Below are 24,771 nucleotides of genomic sequence, written 5' to 3'. Positions count from 1 at the left end.
AGCTACAGCACCCCACAGAAAAAAAATCAATACAGAGCTCTCCAAGCAGATAAACTTTCTTTTGATCAAATTCTAGTATTATTTCAGGTGATTCAGGTCATCTGTGTGTAATACTTTTCAGACACACAAAAACCTCGACAAAACAAAAAATTGTAACATTTCTTCCAAGCCTTAAACTTGCAAAAGCTTTCTCTCAGTTGAGCCCAGCTGCTGCAAAGCATCATATAGCTACAGTCTCTGCCAACAGCATATGAGCTGCATGACAGCAGTGTGCTCTGCCATTAGTAAATGCAATGGCTTGTTGTTCTCAATGCATTTACAATTTTGCACAAAAGCAGAAAAAAAACCACCCCCAACAAAAACAAAAACCCCACACAGATTAGAGACAAAGCAGTGCTGTGTAACTCAAGGCCCTTTCAGCGAGGCGATAAAGCCAAGGCAGAATTGTGAGCTGGAGTCAAAAGGAAGTGTCCCATTGACACAATGAGCTTTGGAGCAGGTCTGCAGGGAAGAAGACAGGCAAAACACGTTCAGCCACCTAAGTGATTTCATGTCCTCTGGACAAAATTAAAGAGTATGTTGTGGTTTAAGAGTCTTGAGGCATTGTTTGCATCTACAAGAAATGGATGAGCAAACTTGGATTCCTTACGATGCAACTTTATTTAGGAGACAGGCAAGATTAAGTTTTGCACCTATCAAGCACTTGGGAACAAAGTGATGGTATTTAGAGGGATGGGAATATTATTCTCAGGAGGCAGCAAATCCTGTTCCAGGGATCTAAACCCTTGCAATAACTGCACTGGTCGAGTGTAAGCTCATCTTTCCAGCTGAAGCACTTTCAAAAAAGCTGAAAGGTGAAGTTTACTTTAGGAGGCTTCTCACCAGATCAGTGTGAGATCTGCCCATTTTTGAGTGTGAAAACATACCACAAATAAACATGGTATCACATTTTCTGATGATGGTCTTATACCAGGGCCGATTACAGATCAAATGTGTACTGTGAGCTGAGCTTAGGTTGCATGGAGGCAAAATCGTGGCAGCACAGCCCCAGTGAGAAGTCTCCCAGCAAATATTCCCTTCTGGCTTCGGTCCAAGGAGCATTACTGCTGCTCCTGCTGCCTACACTCCCCGGTTATTCCTTTCATGTACCCTCTCAGCTGTAAGCAAATCAACATGCCAATCCCTTGGGACACATGGCTTAGCTTATACTTAAGACTTGCCATTCTGCTTTGTGCTTTGGACATTGATTTCCATTGTCTCAGCTATCACGCAACAAAAGGGCATTTAATTGCTGTCTCATTTCGTCTGGGGGAGAAGAGGAGAACAACTTTTTCCAGCCCTGATTGATGGCAGCCATTAGCACCTCCTAGCACAATGCTGACTTACTAGAAGCATGATTTACATGCGAAGTTCAGCGCCACACAAGTGAATCAGATTTGCAGCTATGCTTACTTGAACAACTTCAGAGACAAAATCTTCACATGAAATGAATTTGCAGAAATGCTTACACTGGCCACCTATTTAAAGAGAAAACTTCAAAGATTAAGGAGGTTTGTTGAGACCTCCTAGAAACAAAAGAAAGTTCAGCAGAGATCTCAGAGTTTTTGTTTCACTTGTCAAGTGCTCTACCATGTAGGTGCTTTAACGGTTGTAAAAGGGGAAAAAAAAAGCAACCAAAAAACACCCAATCAACATGATTTATACTTATTTACATACATGTAACATTAAGAAACTCTTCATATCCACTGGGCATCAAAATTCCCAATTGCATACTATGAAAGGCAATGCTGAAGAATCCCATAAACTGTTTTCTCTTTTCATGTGAGCATTTCTATTTTCTATGTGATGGAGGAAAGAAGAAAATTAATATCCACATTTAATATCCTCCATGTTCTGGACAGCAATAAGCCACATGCCTTGGTGTTCAAGCCAAACTGCTGATAGTGGATTTTTAGTACTTGTCTCATTTTATTAAAAAGCAAAAGGATGCAAATCTCCCTTTCAAAAGAACAGAGCTCAAGAAACAACTAGATTAGTGAAGGCTTCTTGAAGTAGAACCTTTAATCAGTCCTGTTATGTGAAATTTGCAGTAATTTCAGTAAAATTTGATGCAGTTTGATGCAGCTTATCAAAACATTTAATATTTGCAAAATATAAGATCAAGCACCTTTTGAACATCAGACTTTCCAGTCAGACATAGAAACAAGCTGAGGCACTAGGCATTATCAGACACACCTTTTTACATTTTTGGAAGATTTACCACAGGAGAGGCAGATTGAGAAAAGCTGACTTTCAGCAAGGCAACAATGTACAGCCAAACACGCAAGCACTCATGTTGTCTCAGCTGTGGGAGCACTAACCCTGGCCAGGCAGAGGCTTTCTGAAACCATGCTAGCTATACCCACAAAAAACCACTTCTGACTACTTTCAGAACATATGCTCTGTTGTTCACATAATTGGTTTAAAATTCCACAGCAAAATTACTCTGCAATTACTTGCTTTCAGTGAGTCCACTTCTTACATTGGCATCCCCCACAGGTCCCACCTTTGTTCCTCAGTGATACTCATCTTGCCTGATGTGCATTTCTAAATAAGCTTAAATAGTGCCTGTTTCTGTGTTATTTCATGCTTTTCCCTACATTTTCAAAAATCATGATTTTAGGTGCATAAATGAGTGTATAGTGGCAGAATGCACATTTTTGGTTTAGAACAGCTGTTTTCAGCTGTTTTCACTTCTATTCATTCTGCAGCACATATGCATGGAAAACTGTATTTTGATTCTTCCTTTCCCCATTTGTTTTTAAGGGAAAATAAAACTTAAAACACAGAAACATCCAAACCAAACAAACAACAGCCCCCCAAAAAAACCAAACCAAAACAACAAACTACTAAAAAACCTAAACATAACCCCTCCCAAATGGTATGAGGTCAGATATTCAACACTAGAACACACTTGTTTCCTTAACTTGGCTCTTCCAAAATTTTGTTTTCCCCTCCCACCATTTCCTTTTTCTTTGGTGCCAGGCAGGAGACACGTGTTTCTCTTGCTGGAAAGGCTGAGTGTTGTATTCCAAAAAGTTCAGTCTATGCACAATCATTACTGGTAACTGTGAGGAAGACAGCTCACAGGATCCAGAGTCTCTCCTTCCCCTCCAGCTGTGTGCCAGACTGGGAGCAGAGCTCTCAGTGGCAGTGCCTCCAGGAGCATCACAAGCACCAAGAAAGCTGCCAAAATGGATTTAAACCATTTTGCAGCTGAAGAATAACCCAAGAACCATGTTTGTGCAACCCCTTTATCAATCTTGCTTCAGATCTCTTTGGCCCCTTGAGAATAAAGAAGATTTTACATGCTGGTTCCTGAGAAACTTGCCGAGCCAACACAGGCTAATCAATGTGAACAACAGGTCCTGGAAAAGAAGTTGACCAAATCTCTCCGATCATCCTCAGGGTCACAGTCAAACCCACACACCTTGGAGATTCAGGTCAGCCACACAGCTGCTCAGCATCCCCTGGGAGGCTCAGAATGTAAGTGCAAAATTAGGGCAAGCACAGCAGTAGGCTGCAGCATGTTGCTGGCAGAGGCACAAACCTGCTCCTCTACCCAGCATACCATCTATAAATAGGTTTATGAATACAGAACCTCTGCCAAGCTATTCTTGCTATTTTTTTCCTTTGCTAATTTTTAATGCCTCTTGCAAGACTGACTCCTAGAAGTTTCATCTCCATTAGTATTAATAAACACTTATTAAATGCTCCAGCAATGTCTGAAAGCCTTGATAAATAGCAACAAATTTGTCTAGAAAACCAGAATATGATTTTGCATTTAGCAAACTCAATTGTATTAAAAAAGAAGAAAAAAATGAGCTTACCTGAAAACAGAAAATTCACATGAAAAATCTATGTGCACTCCACAGCTTGGGAAACAAGAACCCACTTCTTCTGGGACTTCAAGAGGAGACAGGGCGGTGTCAGTCCTTGCTCTTGTTCAGCTGTGCTCCTGGGGGTACCAGCTGAGCCCCAGAGCTGAGCCTTGGGCTGTTCCCCTCACTCTTGGCACCTGGAACAAGAGGAGAGGCGCTCAGCTCCCTCTGCACAGGAGCAGCACAGCGTTCCTCAGCCCAGGCACGGCGAGGGATGCCTGCACTGCCCCACTGCTGCACACACAGCCCCAGAGCAGGGAAACCCAGTACAGAGCCATCAGTGACAGGCATGGCTCTCTGCTCCTCTGCACCAAAGGTGCCTTCCCAAGATACCCTGGGGACACACAGCACTAGAAGCTATCTACAGAGCATCCTAACTCTCCCTCAGAGGGGCTACTTTTCTAGATAACAGTAGGCCCATAACAAACCTGCTAAAGCCCAGACTATAGCAAGAACACTTTATAGTAAGAATTTTGTTTTGAGCTGCCAGTTTTTGGGTGACCAAACCAGCCAGGACTAATTTCTAACAGGGGCATTAACCAAGGACTTAAATTACCTTGTACATTCATCTGGTATCATTCTCTTGCAACTCTGTTTTTTCCCTTTCCCTCTCAACCCTTACATATTTCACCATCCATTTTCAAGGATGGATGACTAAATGAAGCCCTTTATTAAGGCTCAATTTTCAAAAGCAATGTCACCTTCCAGTTTCCCTTTGCTTCAAAAATTAGCTTCTAGGGGCATTTTCTTGAAAAGCCTACATCTATACTTATTTAAACTTTCTGGGGAATAATTGAGTATGGAAAGTAAGGTTTAGCCTGATTAAATTTTTATTTCCATCTAAAAATAAAAGGAAATGCACAGTAAAGAAGTAGGAAAGCTTGAGCTCTCTATTTTTTTTAAACTTCTGAAAGAGGAAGACAAAGAAGACATATTATAATAAACTTTTTCCTTTCAGAATTCCTGAGAAATTTATGAACATATTCTTAAGTTTTGAGCTCTGTAAAGTTGACTGCTAAATGCTTGATGTGTTCTGAGCTAGCTGATCTTGCTGGCCCCAATTTGAGCCATAGGACTACATGACCTCTGGGGGTCCCTTCCAAACCAAGCTCTCCTATGATTTTTCCAAAGGGAACGAAGACTGGTCTTCTGCTTTTCACAAACACAGCCAACCTTTTCTTTCATGTTTGCCACCACTTCTACTATATGCATCTTCTCCAACAAGGAACCTTTCAACAGCTGAAATCTATACTGATTTTATATATGAAAACTCTAAGTTATTTAAATTCCAAGTTATCAGAAGTGAAGTATCTTGTCACAAAAAATGAAAGGATTTAAACTAGCCTGGTAATAAAACTAAGAGAATGCATCCTAAGTCCTCCACTAGATAACATTGAAGAAGGAACTGGGGGTAAAAGAAAGTTGGTGTTTCCTGTAGAAGAAACTCCAGCTTTACAGGAATACATTTTCTAGCTGTGATTCTGATGGCAGGACACTATTTTTTAAAGCATCTCTCATGTCACACGGCTGTCAGTGACAGCAGTGGAATCCCTTGCCCAGCCCAACCTCTCCCTGCCAGCATCACTCTCCAGGCACAGCTCCCTGTGCCAAGGCACAAGGTCACTCACAAGCCCCATCTCCTGTGGATCCTCACACGGCCACAGCCCAGCCCTCCAGCTGCCTCCATCGTGGCCCTGTGTCAAACCTTCTAGCTTTACTCCACAGTAAAAAGCCGACTTCTCAAACAGCCTCTTGGAAGATAAACTCTGAGCTTTTTCTCCCCAAAAATTCTTAAGCATGTGTATTTCTTGATTAATACTAAACAAAAAGACCCCTTGTGCAATGCAGCAAGATCTCTTTCTGTTCCTCCATGTACCTGCTCTCAGCAGAGAGGAATAGAGACATTATTTAATAGATAAGATGTTCAGGGAATGAAGTACAGGCATTCCAGTTCTAAAATATCGTAAAGACAAGATATTAAAACAAAAAATAAAAATACTTTTTCCATCATTAATGTGAAGGAATGTCATACAGGATTGGAAATTTCTCCTCAAATCTAAGTCAGGCTTATTCCTGTTGCTCTGACACTTCTGTCACGGCTGTCTTCTCCCTTGCCCTTCTCCAAGGGGGAAGTGCCTTCTCTCAACCCCAGCAACACACTAGCCATCAGACTCTATCAATGCTTCTGCTGCAAGAGAGCACTGAGACAAGAAAGGGGTAATCCCCTCAGAAAACCACTCACATGGGTCTACCCAGCGAGTGGATACATATTTTTTCTTTCATTTTTCAAGAATCACACAGGTACTTCTCTATTCTAATAAAATTATTTCAAATAAAATTATTTCAAACCACAACCACTTTTACAGTTGAGCCTTAGACTCAAACAGATTCTAAAAGAGACTGTTGTTAGATATGAAGAGCTTTTCCTTCAGCATGCCCGTAGTTTGCTTCAAAGCTCCTTGTTTAAATAGGAACAGTTGACATGCAAAGTCAAATTTAAGGATCCTGGGAATAGCTGTGCATGACGGGCAGCTGGCAGGCAGGTCTGCTGAAAGGATGCAGTTCTGCACATGAAGTCACAAGAGTAAGATTCCTAATTATATGCAGTAACCAAGGCATGGAAGAAAAAACAGTTCATCAGTTAGCATCCAGCAGCACAGTGAGGAAGCTTTGTTCTCTTCTCTGGAAAGAGGACAGTCGATACTGCTCATATCAAAGCCTGGATCCACAGCCCTCCAGGCCTAATTAGAAAATCATGAAGAGTACAAAATGGCATTGGATACAAAATGATCATTTTTCAAGTAAATTTAGTGGAGTGAGCACTCTCACATTTACAATCCACACTCCCTTATCCACCCTTTTTCCCTCGTTAATGATACAGAGTTGGCTGCAGATGCAACAAAACCTGTCAGCAACTGCAGGGTGTCCTAAAGCAAGTCTTGCCTATTATTCCAGCTGTACAGATGAAGGTCGCTGACACTGCTAACACCTCTGACATTTTATAATCAATTGCCAACATTTACAGAGGAGAAAATACCCTAGCTTTGAACACACTCAGAAAGAAAGAAATTCTTCTCAATTAATCTTAAGCTTGCTCTCTCTGAGCCAAAACATAAAATATGAGGCAACCTAACAAGTCAAATATTAGTGAGATTGTTTCCTGGCAGCCAATGCCAGATTCTGTTTGTATATAAACAATTGTAGTTTATCCATCTCTTCAAAACAACTGCAGTATGAATAATTATAAGGACAACGTCAGAGAAAACTGCCAAATACTATTAGCTGAAGAAAAATAATAATTTAACTTTGAAAGCAACTATGAATATTAGACTATCAGCATGTTGCTAACACCAAATACCTATTGGTGAAATCTAGTATTTTGTGGATTAGACTCTTGGAAGATGAAAGGGGACGACCTTTACCTATACCTTCACTGCTGGTAAAGAATGATGAAGCTCTTGCCATACAGTGCACATTCACCTCATGCCTGCTTTTCAGAACAGGAACAGAAATTGCTGCCTTTTAAACTAGTCTTACATTGATTTTTAGCCAGCTACAATATTCCACTGCTATAGCTAAGGATGGAGGGCTAAGGAAGAGATTTTAAAACAATAATTTGTAAAGGGTCCATAAGTCCTGTCTGATTTATAAACTGTCAATGTGCTTGATGAGTTCAGCAGCTGAGAAGCCCTGGATCTGACATTATTGCCCTTACTCAATTGTTCAAAGCAATCATTTTGAGTTAATACAGGGCCTCAGAGAACATGGGGATCTCTAACTTAAGACCTTCTAAAGATCTATATTTGGTCAAATTTGTTGCTCCTGACAGTCCTCCTCACCCTCCAGCTGCTAATTCAAACAACCAGTCCACCCTTGCTTTTCACAGGAGCTCATTGCTGTAGGTTGTAACATTTGCATCAAATACAATTGCCAAAGGCACTCCAATTTTCACTAATAGTTATCATTAGGAGGGGGGAAAAAAAGTATTTTTGTCCAAAAAGAGCCATTTCCTGATGTTTAGCATAGGCAGGATAATGGTCACAGGCAGCATCTTGGCTCAGCAGGCAACAGTAGTGGGTGGTAAATGAGAGTGCTGGGGAGGGGACAGATCTTTTTCCAGGGGGGAGAGGGGGCAGTGTCTGCTAAAGGAGGCACCCTGATGGCAGCAGATTTATGCATCCACTCTTGTCAGTCTAGGAGGAGGGAATCATTATGCAGGGCCAGCTGCAGGGGTGTGCACTGCTGTCGGGAAAAATTAGGAGTCTAGCAATGAACTATAAAGAAGGGAGAAATGACAGAGTGAATGAAAACTCCATGATAAACCCATTTAGGCTCTCTTCACCCTGGGATGAAATATGAAGCATAATCTCTTTGGCATATATGCTGGCAGAGAGTCAAACAAATATGCCTAGGTGCTCTCAGGCACACGACCCAGAATGTGCAATGACAGCCTCCACCCAAAGGACTGTGACTGCCCGGGGTGTGGGGCAAGAATCCTCCCTCAGCAGGTCAGCTCAGCCCTGGGGAAGGGTCACAGCACACCCACATGCTTTGGGGAGAAATCTCCTCTGCTGCCCAATGCCTGCTTTGTGCAAATACCTTGGAAAGAAAGCTTTTCCATTTGAATACCTTGAGGGAGTGTGGGGGGTCAGGGTGGGCACAGAGATGACTGGACTATAAAACAGTGAAAAGTACCCAAAGAAGGCCCTGGTATTTCACCCTTATTTGAGAAAATGATAACTTCCCAATTTTATGTGGCATTCCTTCCCCTGGGAGAATTTCTGAGGTGGGGAGGTCTGCATAACTTCTTGCCCTGTTTAAGGCAGAAGTGTGTTTTTTCTCCTGTGCTAAGACATTCAGAGATAAGAAATATTCCAAATATTTTTTCATTGCGCTTGGTTATAAAAAATACGGATATTTGGTCATACTGGTATCAGAAAACAAGGGAATAGGGAAAGAGCAGGCAAGGAAAGCAGTGCTCTTCAATACACTCCCAAAAGCCCCTGGTTACAATTCAAGCCCCAAGCCTAAGAGGGAAAGTGTTTGGTAGCTTTTCCTTCTGCCTGTCCTGCCCACTGTTCAAACCTAGGGGCTGGTGAAACTCTTTCTGGAATGCTAATGCCTTGCTGAAAGCCAGAAGGTACAAAATGGGAGCTGTTTGGAGAATGCTTTCCTGGGGGAAAAAGGGAGGGAGGGATGTACTTCAATACCTTATTTAAAGTTACACATAGGGACCCATAGTGTTAGGCATATTTTTACCAGGAACAGAAGAAACACATTTTGCTCAGCATGCTATCATTGTAAATTCTGCCACCCTATGTCCTACAGTGTAAGCTCTACGAGATACAGTTTGATGAGAAAGGTCTGTTCAATTAAGTGTGTGAGAATCAGGGAAAACAAAAACAAACCACAAGCAGCTCTACTGTAAAAGTCTTTCTTTCTACTACACAGCACATTTGGAAATATGGGTAATTATTCAATTCTCTGTAAAATACTTGGAGTATTTTTTAAGGCAGCTCTGCTATAATTCTTCCTGGTGGCATCATCTATCAAGTGTAAAAAATATTTATGCTACCAGGTGTCAGATTAAGACACCACTGACCACACTGTAACTACCTGGTGTGTTTTACAAACATTTATACCCCATGTAGGTCTAACAGCTAAAAAAACTGCAAAAGCTCAAAAGTACATTAAAAAAAATCACTCCAAAACAATGTTGATACATCACTTCATTAACATTTTGAAGGTGTAAATGGGGTACTGAAGTGAAGAATGGGGTCTTCTGATGAAGTAAATGGAAGATATCTACATGCATGAAGGCTCAAAGAACATAATTCTGAAGGCCACTGTTTGATCAAAGTTTTGTGAGAAAACACAGAAATAAACCACGAGCTGTTACAGTGAGCAACAGAAATAAAACTGGCAAATTTCTAAACTACAAAACTGTATAACTGTCAAAGTGCAAAAAATACTTCTTACAGCTACATGGTTATGTTTCACTTTTTTTCCTAAGAAAAGTAAGGACAGGCAAATGTATAATTTTAACATCAATTCAGGAAAAGCTTTAATAGTAAGATACCAAATATATTATGGAAAAAGGAAAAGGAACACAGTTATTTATCTGACTTGAAAACAGCACAGTGTCAAGTTAATTTAAAATTCAATTTCAGTTTAAAGCATTACAAGGAAGAAAGAATCCTATGTATCATAGGCTGTAAATTGAAATCCTAGCAAGGTTTTTGTCTGCCAACTAGCTGTGTATCAGCTATAAAGCCAGATTGCAGGTGCTTCTTTTAGGAGATTGGGCTGCAAGGCTCATATTCCGAGAAGTTTGTCATTTACTATTCCCAAAGGCATTTTATTTAAATTTTTTTTATAGTCAGTTAGTTAATGGAAAGCTGGCAGTACAATAACCCAGAGGTAATTTCAGCAAGGTACAGTACGTGATGCAAAAGCACAGAGGGTCCTACCCTGTGGAAGTCACCAAGAAGGTGCACATTCATATAAACACATCTCTTATAAATGCAAACATGAAAAACCAGTTTGTCTGCAAAAACAGCTTTTAAGGTGACAGAAATTTAATAAATAAATAAATACATCTTGGAGTTGTTTCCCCTTTCTAGAAAATACATGTGCACAAAGGTGTTTCATTTAAACACTACACAAAACCTTGAACACAATGGTTTGAGGGAAGAGGCAGGATAATCCTCCCAGTTTTCTGAGCTAAGGGATACACAAATCTGATAGAAAGGACATTTAATTCACCCCTGAACTCCAAACTGAATGAAAGCCTACTCAAATTTGGTACATATTATAAAAAAGCGACTCAAGGACAAGCGCTAGACTTCCAGCTTCAGAAGGTTCCTGCAAAGTGCAGCAACCAGTCTGGTCCGAAAGGCAAATTCTGCTCAGAAAGGCAGATTCTGCTCCTCAGCCACCAGCCACTAACAACCCAGCTGGCCAGCAGACAGGAGCAGGGCTGGAAGGGCATGAAAAAGCTGCACCAACAAAGAAAATAAATGTGTATCCCTGACCTTCGCTCCTCCAAAAGAAAGGCAAAGAAAGGCTGCCATTTACAGCAGCTGGGCTACTTTTATTTAGTCACACAGGCCTTGAACCTCCTTGTACAAACACTGTGAAACCTCAAAACCTTGCTGAGGGAGCAGATGAGCACCTTGGAAAGCTTAGTTTTGTCAAAGTGGAATTTAAGGTGTGTGCAAATTGGTACCTAGGAAAGGGTAATCTTTGAGGACATGAATTTATCTCCACTGACATATCCACAGCTGGGAATCAGTGTGAACAGCTTCCTCATGCTGATACATTCCACTTCTTTTTCAAATGGAAAGATGTGGAAAACATTAGTAGAGGTGATAGAAAAATGTTTTTGTACTGCAGTAATGGCTTTTATCCTATCTTTGAAAATCACATAATTTTGTGTAAATTTATCATATATGCCCACTACACAGTTACATTCATTTTTCATAAAATAATAATTTCTAAAAATGCTGGAAGATTTACAAACACTAAGGAGGGAGGAATTTGATACAGCTTGAGATGGAAAAAAAAACTTTTACCCTTAAATATTTTTTTTAAATACATCTGGGCCCCTACCTGCTCCCACAGCAATAATCAGTCTGTGGTTATGCTCCTTTCCACTCCCCTTCAAATCCCCACTTAAACCCTCACCATTTAAATGGCTTATTCACCTTTTTGCCTTACCATGCATTTTTGGACTTACACCTCTAAGGTAAATTTCAAAAAACTTTTCCTGGCACTTAATAATATGGAAACCACCACCACTGCACCAATATTTATACACATGGAATTACAAAAATATACCATTTACTCTAATGTACTGCTCTTTCCCTGCTTCCTACTCTAGCAGAAAACAGAAAGGGGTTTAGCAGTACTAAGGAATTGACTTAGGATATCTTCACTATGCAGTGCCCTAGTGAGAAAGGTTTACATCTGAATTATGCAGTGTCCCTTGCAAAATGGCCAAAACAAACCTCAGTTTGCCTAAATTTCTGAGTAAACTAAGAATCACTGTTTTTAAAAAGACAAACACCAAAATAATCCAAATTTAAAACCATGCTTCATCTTTTACTAGGAAAACCAGGCCACAGCACAGGGATGTTGCACACAAGAGGACACAATAATTGCTTTCTTTCCAAGCTGTCCCTGACACAGCATGTGACCCTATTCTAATGCTACTTTTTACTAAAACATTTTTTGGTTGCCAGATGTTGCACAACCCAAAGAAGGAGGACTGGGAGCTGGAAATGCCAGCTGCTCCAAGATAACTTGTCTTGGACTAAAGCAGCCTGAGACTGGAGTGTTCCTCACATGATGGAGAGAGCCCTCTGTGCAGGACTTGAGGCTTCAGATTTTACCAGTTTAATGGAGTTTGGGAATTCAAGTTGTACCGGACTCTGCAGCACTGTCTAATACCATTTGATTGTGATATGGGCCAAACAAACTAGCAAAGGTGATCAGAGATGGTCATACACAGACACGACCACAGGGTTTTCATAGGAAGGCTCACAGTGTACCGTGGAGCAGCTAAAAGGATTAAATCCTGCATCAAACTCCATCCCACTGCACATGTAAGAACAAACAGTGGTGCAGCAGAAGACCAAAAGCAGCCTAAGATTTTACATTTAATTGTCAATCATTTCATCTCAAAAAACTAAAAAGAGATTGTTTTAAAATAATTTAAATGTTTCAGTTTTTCCCCTTACATTTGGTTTGCACACCAAAGTGATAAAAAAAGCTTCAAATATTCCCGTTATGCAAAAAAATTTTAAAGTATTGCTAGCACTTCTGAAAAAAAAAGAAAAATATCTCAGAAAACCCAAAAATATAATCAGATTCTTTGAAGGCATTTTCTGTTCCTCTAAAACTTTTATACTAATTGGTGAGCCCCTCATTTAATCTCTTATCATTACCGATCATTTCTAAATGACTGAGATTTAGGATACAATATTTTAATACTAATGGTGTACCTAATGAGATCAGATTTTTAATAAGATTCTAGGCATTTATATTAGAGAAAGGCTTTGACAAAAAATTAGGAAGGTAGCTGTATATCATTAAGAGTGAGCCTGTTCAGATCATTATAATCACATTTGCTATTCTTTTTTCATATACCAATAAGTGGTATAGGTGAAAATCACACAAATACATAAATCCTTGATACTAACACAAAATGCCTGCAGGTCCATTTATATCTCATTCTCAGTATATACACAAAACTTCCAGTAAGGAGATGCTATGGAGGATAAACACATGCCACTTGTGATTAACTTAACCAGATCTAATTTGGCCAGCAACAACGTTAGCTACTTCCTAACTTGTTTATTGACCACTATCAGAAAAACAATTCAACATCCATGTCAGTACTGATATTCTAATTTTAGTATAACCACTTTTTATTCCTCATCTTGCCAGTGAAATACATAATTATGAAAAGTAATTATCATCATATATAGAGGTGTCAATAACTACTACTAAAATTCTGCTGCTTCATTTTTGTGCAGAAGTATATCTAGAGCTACTGCAGGTTGCCAGTAAGACTGCAGTGTGTCCATATGTTAGATTATATACAGCCTAAGCAAATGCTGAGGCACATCACCTTTCAGTATTATAGCAATTTTGGGCTTGGGCTGATTTTCCTACAGAAATACAACCAATTAGTATTCAATTTTGAGCCATACCAGAAACACTCTTTCAATAGATTCAAGTGCCTTGATAATTTGCAGCAGCTCTTTTGATGTGACTAACCTGAAAAAAAAAATTGAACAGACAAGTATGCTTAATTTCTGTTCATTCCTGAGTTTATTGCCACTCCTGTTTCTGTGCCCATCCCTCCTTCACTTGGGTCCAGTACAAGCCATCCAGGCCTCCCAGGACAGGGAGGAATCCTTGACCCACATTTGGAGGTTAAACTCGTGGTGGGCTTCTGGGGTTTAGTGCAGGCAGCATGAGATCACCTGCACTGCTTCTCTTTCCAGGCTGAGGACACTGAGGTCTCTGTATGTTTGTTCACTGTTTGTTCAGAAAAACAACAATGTGAAGAGAGGCCTGGCCATAGCAGGGAGTTAACAGATCTGCATGCTCACAAGGAGTCTTGTGCCTCCTGCATGAAAGCCCTGGAAGAGCTTCTCTGGCTGCTCAAGCCTTGAGACTGTCTGGGAGATGTCATTTGCTGCAGATTGAAGTCCTTTCACCACAGTCTACATAAAGGCAGGAAATATCCATAGTTCCTCTACAGGAAAAACTGTCTTTTGAACCTACAGTGGTATTTTGTCTCTTCACCTATTCAGGCTGGAGTACAAAGCCCAAGAGAGCCAAGAGAAAGAGATGCACATGCAGTCAGTCAACACCACAATCCCTGATGCTGCTGTGTATCTCCAAAGCACTTGCTGATGTCCATATTGATTTGCCTGCTGAGGAAACCCCTATTCTATACCTATAACCCAATTGTTCCTGCAGAGACAATTGAAAGGTAAATGTAGACAGATTTCTCTATGTTCCCAGCAGAGTCATCCAAGAATTGTCCACAGATTTAGCCAATTGGGTACCTATTCAACTTGCTATTCTCCATCTTAAACTTCTTATAAATAAGACATGAAGGATAAGAAGTTTTGATCCAACCAGAAAATATAATTTGTGCCGAAAGCTTGTGTTAGTGCTAGCTGCCATTAAACCTCACAACTACACTGCAAGTCAGCCTGAAGAGAAAGTGTCCTTCTATTGCCAGGTATAAGTCAGTTCACAAATATGGTGAACTCACAAATAAGAAAGTTAAGGTATAGGATCAGTGCCAGGATACAAACATATTATGCCTACACATTGTTATTCCAGTTCAAACACTCTCACCTACTCTATTTCTGAAATGTATTAGCTTCACTTACGAGTAAATACAACTGTAATGAATACTAATAAATAGACTACAAATAAATAAAGATGAGATATTTTTTTTGTCTTTGATGGGGAACTATTACAAGAGACTTACATGCAGACAGAATGGCCATTTCCTAATACAGAATCCATCACTGTCACTTAACATATGACTCTCTTGTAATGCTGTGTTATGAGACAGAAAGTCAAATAATCTCTCTTGCTTTGATGAAAGCATGAGGAAGTTGACTCAGATAAAAGCAGAGAGTAATCTGTTTAAACAGCTTGGGTCCAAAGTTGAAAATTAAACAAAATCAATAACAAATACAGGCCTGCTGTATTTGGAATATGGAGAATCTGCCTTGAGCATTAAATAAAAAAAATATGAAATGTTACTACAAAAATATTTCATGCCAGAATATTCTATATGTGATGTTTGTGAAGACCCTCATTTGTTTGAATTTGCATGTGTTTATTCATGTATAAACTGATATAACACACACTATTTGCTAGTAATTATGTAGTTTAAGAAGGTTTTGGCTAATCTAGAGGTAATGAAGAATATCAGGGTAAATTTATATTTATTAGAAAAGCAAAGAAAGAAAAAAGTGAAAGCCCTTAATGAGTTCCAATTATTTAGGCTCCAAATGTATCTTTGGTGATACATTTCTGGAACATATCTATTCAAGTCATTTATTTATCTGAGCTAGTGATGTGTTCAGAGGGAGCACAAAAATGCCTGCATCTTGGGTCACAAAACGATTTTTAAGAAACTGAAATTTTTGGAGAGAGGTATTCAACAAATCCTCTCTGCCTTTTTAGAGAAAAAGCAAAAATGTGCAAGTTATGTTTGCAAAGTAGAAAAGATAATTCCTTCCGACTCCATCCATAGAAGATTTGGCATGAGTACTTACACAGTAGTATTAGCAAGAAAACTCACATAGAAGACAAGAGAACAGTTTAAAATTGGATTTGGATCACTACAACACATCCTTCCTACACCTTAATAGCCAAAGGTGTGAAGAGTTGAAAAGAGAGTAAATGTGCTGTCTTTAGTTGATAAATTCAAGTATTCATGAAAGAAATCAAAACCTAAAATCATCACTGCAGGCTTCTGAGAAAAGATATTAAATGTGCATGAACCTTTTCTACACAGGCAACCTGCAAAAACCTCCCCATTAACCTGTCTGAGATCTTCTGAAGTAAAAGCAAACTCAAAACCCCCAAAGCACCTTTCAGTTCTCAAAATTATTTTTCCATAATAGTCAGAGAGAAAGGCCAGTAACAGCTCTTGCTACCTTAGTAAAAGCAGGCAAGTGTTTTAAGTTTATAACATTCAAAGTGTGCCTGTGAACATAGTTTATTAAATTCTCTTAAAATACAGAATTACTGTAATCATAACAAGAAGAAGCATTTAGCACAAATCATCAAATTTATAACTGACTTCCTTTCACCATCTGAGAGAAAATAGCTTTTCAGATTTTTGTCCTTCTTCTCAGCAGTCCAAAATAATGTCCCTCAAGGAATTGAACTAGTGAAAAGGCCAAAATTTTCCAGAAGGAAGATGGAGGATAACATATTAAGCTGGCCAAAATAAATAGTTTCAGATTCATCGAGTACTGTGAATGGTATTTTTATCCTTCTGTAGCAAAAAAACCCTCAACCCAAATTCACATTCCTTGAAAAATGTTTGGTCTTCCTAAATATTTAGAGAGGCACACGTTGATCTGCAGTTCTGCGAGCGGAGTAACTTTAGGCCTTGTGATTCCATTTGTCTCAGAACTTGAAGTGTTTGAACAAAACCCATGACACCTGCCTGGCCAAGGGTTAAAGCAACCTTTCACAAGGAAGAAATCAGTCTTTGTGGTTCTTGGGATGGCTTCAGGCCCATAAAGAAACAATTGCATTACGCCCTAATTACTGCAGCTGACTCAAAGCACAAACTGGGATCCCTCTGAAAGCATTTCAGAACATTTTGTAATACAGAAAATTAAGGTGTTGCATTATACTTCCCAGACCTGACAGCAAGTTTTTTTTCAGAGCTCATTTAAAGTAGAACCAATATAAAAAGGGAGGATCAACAGGCATGACAAAACTATGCAGAGGACAGGATACATGGAGAACAACTTTCAGCTATAACAATGGACTGCCGTGTATGACTCTCAGAAATGGCAGCACTAAGCTCCTACTGCTCTATTTCCCCCTGCAAATTAATCTAAGTAAATTTCAGTGAAAAAAAAGTTTGTTTTTTACCCAAAAGTTTGTTTGTTACTAGGTAACACCACCGTTATCCTTGCCTCCTGGTAGAAAGGAGCAACATCTGCAGCAGATGACCTATTAAGTTTCCCAACATTCCTGTAAGGAACAGTATTTTATTGATCAATTTGGTTTATCCATAATATGTATCTCCATCTTCCATAGTGATGGATAAGGAGTTTTGATCAAGCAATTTAATACTGGGGAAAAGGAGCTAGTATTTTATAGGGTAGACATACATATAAGGACAGAAACATACAATACAGAATTATAAGGAAAATCTGCAGTTTCCTAGATTCATATGTATCTCTTTATATGTATTTTTCCTGTGTGTGTATATGTACATTACAGATATGCTAGGAGTAGCAACACTACCTCTACAGGGTTGTATCTCTTTCTCACAGTGTATATATTCCTGGAATTAATCAGTTGGAAGGACAAGCAAATATCTACACTGGTAGGTAGTTGCTCATCTTTAAGGCAAGACATATATACTGCTGGCTAATGCCAAAATAAAATCATAAGGTCTATATATTAATTCAATATAAAATAAGGTTGGGAAGCACTTGCAATAAAGTGACACAGTGTAACACAAGCCACTATTTCAATTTCCACACCAGCCCGCAAAGTGAAGCAGCCAAGGAGCAGGGATGTGCTTTTAGCTGCCCTGGCTAGTGGGCTCCATTTCCCTGACAGGAGCAAAGCTGCAGCCAGGGAGGAGCAAATGCTGCAGCTCACCCCCTGGCATCTGCTCGAGTCTGGGAGCCTTACACAGGAGATCTGAGTCAGGACTTTAGTACAAAGCAAAGGCAAAAAGCACTGATGCACTTTTCCAACCTCAACAGCTGGCTTTGCATCTGCAACAACATAATCCCTTCTCCCATTTCCAGACCACAATCTGGGAGCCTTGTCTATGTTTAGGCATTCATTGGAAAGTTTTCACTCCAGTTCTGTACACAAAGACTTCTCATTATGTACTTTCTTTCTTTACACCTTAAAAAAGTGTCTACTTTGATATTTTCAAACCACCTTCTGCTCATCTACAATCCAATTCCACAGCAAGTTCTGGACAATCCACTGTGCTTATGCCTTACAGATGTTCCTCCTGGGCAAGCATGCTTATTTACAGATTGCAATGCAACCCTGTAGCATGGAAGTAAACAAATTAACAACCCACTCCATCCTGCAAAGACACATGCAAACCTAAATTTAGTTCCTTGTCATGAGAACACATTAGCAGTTAAACTATCCATCTTCACCACCATAATTCAACAGCAGGCTTCTCTTTGTACAACAACATGAAAATAAAGCTGCTGGTAACTATTATTTTGATGTATCTGGCAGATAGAGCACAGCATATCTGTTCAGCCAGGGCACTGAACTCAGTATTCCTGTGGTCAGAAGCCCTTTGACTCGTCTCAACCTCTACCTCAGTTAAATTTCTCTTTTGGTTTCTCCATCATGACTGTGGGGCAGACAGTAAATGCATTTGCCTCCCCAGGGAGGTACAGAGCACAGCTGCTCCGTGGTGACGTGCAGGGGAAAACTTGCTCTTTTATATTTTTCCTCTGCTCAGTCTCAGGCCAGACACACAGGTCATCCTATGTACACAGGATTTTAAGTGGAGGCCACCAGCTTGTCTGATGCATGTAATTAAATTTGTTTTACAAGCTTGTAAGTAATTAAATATCACTTCTCAAACTGAGATTTTAATTGTCTTGAGTTGCCTGACAATAGCATTTTTCTCAATCTAGTTTGTTCCCAAGTAAATGTGAAATTTTAAAGGAGCTACTGCTGATAATTCTACAAGAACTAAAAAGCAACAAAAAATGTTCAACTACCCATAGCTTTAAGACAATAATTATTAAGTATTCCCAATAAAAAAGATTTAAAAGTGTATCCAGATTTTCATCAGCTTCTTGGTAATGGAAATGTTAAAAGACAAACACAGAGCATTCTGCCTCTGTTTTCATGATGCTCACAATAAATCTGAGGCAGATCTGAACCACAGTTTTAAATCCAAATCCATGTTTTTCAAGTCAGACCTACATCTAAATTACCATAAGACTATCTGTAGATACTCTCTTAATTTGGAAAATTCATTAACTGTTTGGTTATGTAGAATAATGAAGCCTTAATTTCAAGTATTATCGTAAATTATTCTATTTCACAATATACTAAGCATCATCTCATTTTCAAAAACCTACAAACTCCCTGGAGGAGCCACTACCACACAAACCTGTCAGATGTGGGACAGAACTCTTTTCAAGATCTAAAATGCAGCATACAAAGTGGCCAGGTACGTACCTGCCTCCACTGCAATGGCACTCAAAGAGTCACACCCTTGCAAAGTCCAGTTAAAGGACATAACCACATTTTCAAAACTTAAAAATGCAGTCTGTTTTTCTCTGCAGCTGTCTGTACTTGGCCCTAAATAGCAGACAATCCACACTAGGTTTTGGAGAAAAGAGCTTGCTTTTGTGCAGTCAGATACAGAAGAGAGATCCAGACATGGCTTCATACTGATAGACAGGGTCAGGGCTGTACCCCAAGCAGGCAGATTCTCCTACTCACTTGTAACACTGCCCCAAATTTCTGTCAAGCCATGGGAACTGTTCCCAAACTCCCTAAGCCAAAAGAGGAGGAGGGGGAGAACTGCTCTCTGTGCAGTTACCCCACGTTATATGGGTGGAGGTATCTCCTTTTAGAGTCCCTTGGGGGGAGCATTAGAGTCATCCCTTGAAGATACTTTGAGAAGATCAATTCTTGCCTTTGACCTGGAATGCTGTTAGAAACAGGATTAGGATACAATGACACGGAGTGGTTCTCACAGATTTTCACCAGAACAACCAGGCCAGTGCAAATTTGCAGAAGACAAAAGCAGAATTACAGGGGCACCTTAGGATCTACCAGCAAGACAGAAACTTAACTAGAAGCTACATAATTGCATTACTTCTTCTCAAAATATTGAAGACTCAAAATATCCACATGTCCTGAAAAAGGCCACAGAATTAAAGCATGTACATGGGCAATAAAGCCCATGAGGTTCGATAAGATTTGTATCAACAAACCCTTAGACATGAGACTAAAGAGTTTAGAAGTTGAACATGCAAAAAATAGGCAGAAGGATATAATCAAGGCCAAACACCATCATGCAATATTAAAAACTACAAGGTCATCTGCAGTCAGTTGTGCAGATAGCAGCTCTCCATGAAGCTACAATCTGTGCCACAAGCTGAAAGTTAAAAAGGGCTCATCAGAATCCTGGAATCCTAGACTGTTGTGGGTTGGAAGAGGACCTTGAAGACCATCTAGTTCCAACCCACCTGCCATGGGCGAGGACACCTTCCAGCAGACCAGGTTGCTTAGAGCTCCATCCAACCTGGCCTTGAACACTGCCAGGGATGGGGCATCCACAACTTCCCAGAGCATCCACAGCTTCCCAGTTCCTGTGCCTTTCCACCCTCACAGTAAATATCTAATCTAAAAATCTAATTTAAATCTACTTTCCATCAATTTGAACATACTCCCCCTTGTCCTGTCACCGCATGCCCTTGTTAATAGTCTTGTCCCATCTTTCCTGTAAGCTCACTTTGGGTGAAGTGAGTACTCACTTCCTTCTCACAGGAAGGACACAATTAGGTGACCCTGAAGCCTTCTCTTTTCCAGGCTGAACAATCCTAATTTTCTCAGCATTTCCTCACAGGAGTGGTGCTCCATCCCTCTGGTCAACTTAATCACAAATTGAATTTTTAAAGAAAAATGGATACTAAAATACAGAAAAGGCATGTGGAGTGTTCAATTTAGATGTTTGTTTTGGGGGGAATTTGATTAATTGATTTATTTTAATTTTTTTTAAAAACCCATCATTAAGTATGAGTCTATCCTTAAAAACTACAGTATTCTTACAATGGCTCTTAAATATTTTGTATTTCCCTTGTGAGATTAAATGATGATATATGATTTAACTCCCACATGATGTGATGAAGGGAGATGCTATATGTTTCTCTTTCCTTATTCTTTTCTGTCTAGTGTTGGATATTTGACCATTTGTGTGCTGTCTTGCTCTTAGTCTCAGCATTTATGGCATCCTGACCTGAGACAATATTCACAGAAGGGAACTGCTAAGATGTAATTGCTTTAAAACTACACAGGGGAGGAAAAAACCCCTACCTTAAATAAGCTATTAAAGCCCTACTACAAACTCCTGGACCAGCAGCACCAATATCTCCTAAGCACCTGCTAGCTATTTAACATAGACAGTTAACCCAATACTAATTATTCAAAGTACCTTCTGTTCTACAGTGGAGCTCAGCAATTGTGATGGGTAGTAGACTTTAAAACTCAACACTTAAATTACTATAATACTTCAGTAAGAAGTGACATATCTTCACGGACACTGTTAAACTGCAACAAGTGATTGCAATAATGACTGTATGTTTACTATGCAATTACTGTCTTTCTAAATCCCAAGGGAACAGTATGTGAAGTTAAGTATTACGTAAAGTATTAATTCAATTTTTAAAAATTATCTGAATGCATACTGAGTTATAAGCCCCTAAAAACTCTTACTTACATTTCAAATATGTGTGTTTGACTTAACCAGCTTATAACACAATAAAGCAAATCATTATGAACTGCTGACTACAAAAAAAATCCAGTCTGTTAAATTATTTTTATTATGACAATTACAATAATTTCTTTCATGGGGCATGCTACCAGTTGTGCAGGCCATGATCTGAATAAGAAACAGTGTCAGTTGAAATACTGATGCAACAACATTCATCTGCAATTCCACACACGTGCACTCTGGGCTTCAAGTATTGTACAAGATATGCTTGAAGCTGAAACCCTGAAGATGGTTTAAGCTCACCATCAGCTTAAAGTGATTTATTGATGGTTATTAAGTATTTACTGTGATTCACACAAAAACCCCAGCAAGGTTTTCTACTTGGCTAAATCATACGCATGGTTTCTGCAGCTTCATGTTTATAACTGCTTCTCTTTGAAGAATCTCTGAAATAGTCTGAGTTCTCAGGTAAAACTTCTAGAAACTTGTGAGAACCTACTCATCTTTCTGGTGCTTTTATGGACTTATAATGATAATTACGCCATTTCTAAGCACTCTTGAAACAAGAACAGCCATGGCAGCTGTTCTCTCTTGCCCAATCGTTGGGGAGAAAAATGTATGGAATGTGTTTAACTAATGCAGTTGAGCAAAACCCACTTCATCATGTTGAATTACTTATTTGTAATGAGTTACTTGTTCAACACTGGCCAAAACAAAGTTTATCCACTTACAAAGAACTGATCAAGTCAGAACTCTTAGAATTCAGTTGCAATACTGTTAATCTCTTATTGTTAATTCAGAAAGTTAAGAGAAAGGAAGCTGATTTTAATTCATTTAACAGAAACCCAAAGACAAGATTGTTCTGTTATTAACAAATGCTTCAAAGATTTTCTGCCAGTCCTGTTTCCTCTCCAGCTGGGAATAAAGTTTTCTTCCCTATTAATACAAGTCAATCATTCTCTGCCTCAAATTCATCTTTGAAGTTTCCAGTGATCTCAATGTTCCTTTAATGAACACAGATTTCTTTTTAGTACATAAGAATTCCTTCTTATTACAGGATATTTTAATTCATATTTGTTGGTTAATGTTAGAAAAGTTGAACAGTAAGTTTCACATGAAAAGTACTAACAATACTGGGAATGATGGATGATACCTGTACACACATGATGGTCAATGGATGTTGTCCTGGCACTTTCAAGAAGACAGCCATGTTCTGCAGTTACAAAATACCTATTTTTCTTGGAATTTGGATAGTGTACATTCTGTTGTGAGGTGATGTGTCATATTTACACCAAAATCCTCTGAAAGGTGGTGGCTGCAAGAAAAGTTGTCTGACACAAGTAACAGAGAACAAGAGCCAGCTATTCCACACAACAATCATTTAACCTCACAAATTAGAGCAACAAAGTAATTAATTTTCATAAAGCTAAGCACCAAAGGCCTCACAGTAATCTTGTCTCTGGAATTAAATTTTAACATGAGAACATACTAGCACATGGAAGAGTGCCAGTATTTTGGTTTATACTACAAAGGTGGTTACAGAGCTACCTCTTGTCATAAACAACCAGTTTGATTAGCAGTTTAATGGGCAGACTGTCCTCACTGTGTCTAGCCTCATCACCCTGAGCCTTTACACACTCTCTCCAAACTCTCCTCTGGAAAGAGCAAGTCTGCCTTATTTTAATCTGATATTAGTCTTCAAGTATAAATAATACATGGAGATGAGCTAAAATGCCTCATTGATTAAAATTCTACACTGTGAGCTTGTCACATTTCAATGTGCAAATTGCTTCTGTCTGGCCTGCATTCAGAAGTCAGTCATCTAAATATATATACACGCTTGATTTTAAGTTTAGTATCACAGCTGAACCACAGATTAGAATCAGAAGAGATTTTTCCCTACAATGAATTTTTAAGTAATGATGTATCTGGTCAACTGATTACCTAATGAGATGACTGTATTACATGTTGTGGCTGCCTTCACACAGCTGTGAAGAGCTCAGCCAAGCCTTGGGTTGAAAGCTAAGCTAAGCCTTAGGTTCTACCATGGTTTGCAGCACTTTAACTATAGCTATAGTCCTCAGAGAGGCCAAGAAACCAGCAAAATGGAAGGGCCATGGATACCAAATTTGCATAGTAATAGCTTTTTACATGTTTACAAGCAATTCTTAAACATCCAATGTATCTAGGTAGTTTCCTTGGGAAGCAAACGCAAAAGTCAGCTCTAGTAAGAGCAAGGTTTAATTATTTGTCCTCACATATTTATAATTAGTACTGCAGAGTCTGTACATAAAGTGCAAAGGTGGTCAGAGAATTATGATGTTACCCTGCCACATGCTCAAAAGTTTTGGATTTCAAAGTCATATACACAATATTCAAAGACTGAAATGTCCCCCTTGAAAGCAGTTGTCAGACTTGCATAGGCACCTTTAGAGAAAAGGGATGTTAGAGAATCCATACATTTGCTATGCACAACTTGTTTCTTAAAACCACCTCAGAATGAGAAGTCATTTCAAAGTGACTTCTGCTATTTGAAAGCAATATGTCCATAAAAGCTCTTCTTTTAGTAGTTTGCTTTTATTTGCAGGTCAGATAACCAAATTACTTTCTAGATTAAGAAATATCCTATAAACTCAATAATTCAACATATGGAGACATAAACTCAACAGAAAAAATACAGCCCTGCCTTGACCAAAATTGTATTTAAATATAGTGCTGTGTGAAGAACCTTCTCTCAGGAAGGCACACTGATTGAAACATGATAACGGAAGTAATGGCATTAATGGCCACCAGCAAATGAAATGGCAGGAAAAAATGCATGTAAACCACTGTCATGCTTTCTGCCAAGAGCAGAAGGAAAGGATTGCAGAAACATTCAGTTCTGCCCAGTGTTTTTCAGTGTATTAGTGCTAGGACCAAGTCTTTTATTGCTTAACTTATTATAAGTTTGGAACAACAGACATTGTCTTTAACTGGTGAACATAAGGCAAAGATTGGTAAGGTCTCCATGCTTACCTCATAAAAATTAAAAAACCACCACAAAATCACACAGCAATAGCAAAGAACTACAACATGCAATTCTTGTAAGAATGAAGGTTATTAAAATGAAATAATTTTTGAAGT

General features: G+C 39.1%; 1 protein-coding gene across 3 annotated transcripts in view; it reads right to left on the bottom strand.

The window, feature by feature from the left end:
- Positions 1–24,771, bottom strand: part of PLXNB2 (plexin B2) — a 251,221-nt gene that overhangs the window by 166,196 nt on the left and 60,254 nt on the right. For all 3 annotated transcript variants that reach the window (XM_058022296.1, XM_058022297.1, XM_058022295.1), the window contains exon 3: positions 3,870–4,057. The gene's annotated coding sequence lies outside the window, so the exon portion shown is untranslated. The remainder of the gene's footprint in view (positions 1–3,869; positions 4,058–24,771) is intronic.

Source organism: Melospiza georgiana, chromosome 4, assembly GCF_028018845.1.
Source record: "Melospiza georgiana isolate bMelGeo1 chromosome 4, bMelGeo1.pri, whole genome shotgun sequence".
NCBI classification, from domain to species: Eukaryota; Metazoa; Chordata; class Aves; order Passeriformes; family Passerellidae; genus Melospiza; species Melospiza georgiana.
This window is presented reverse-complemented; position numbering and strand designations above follow the sequence as displayed.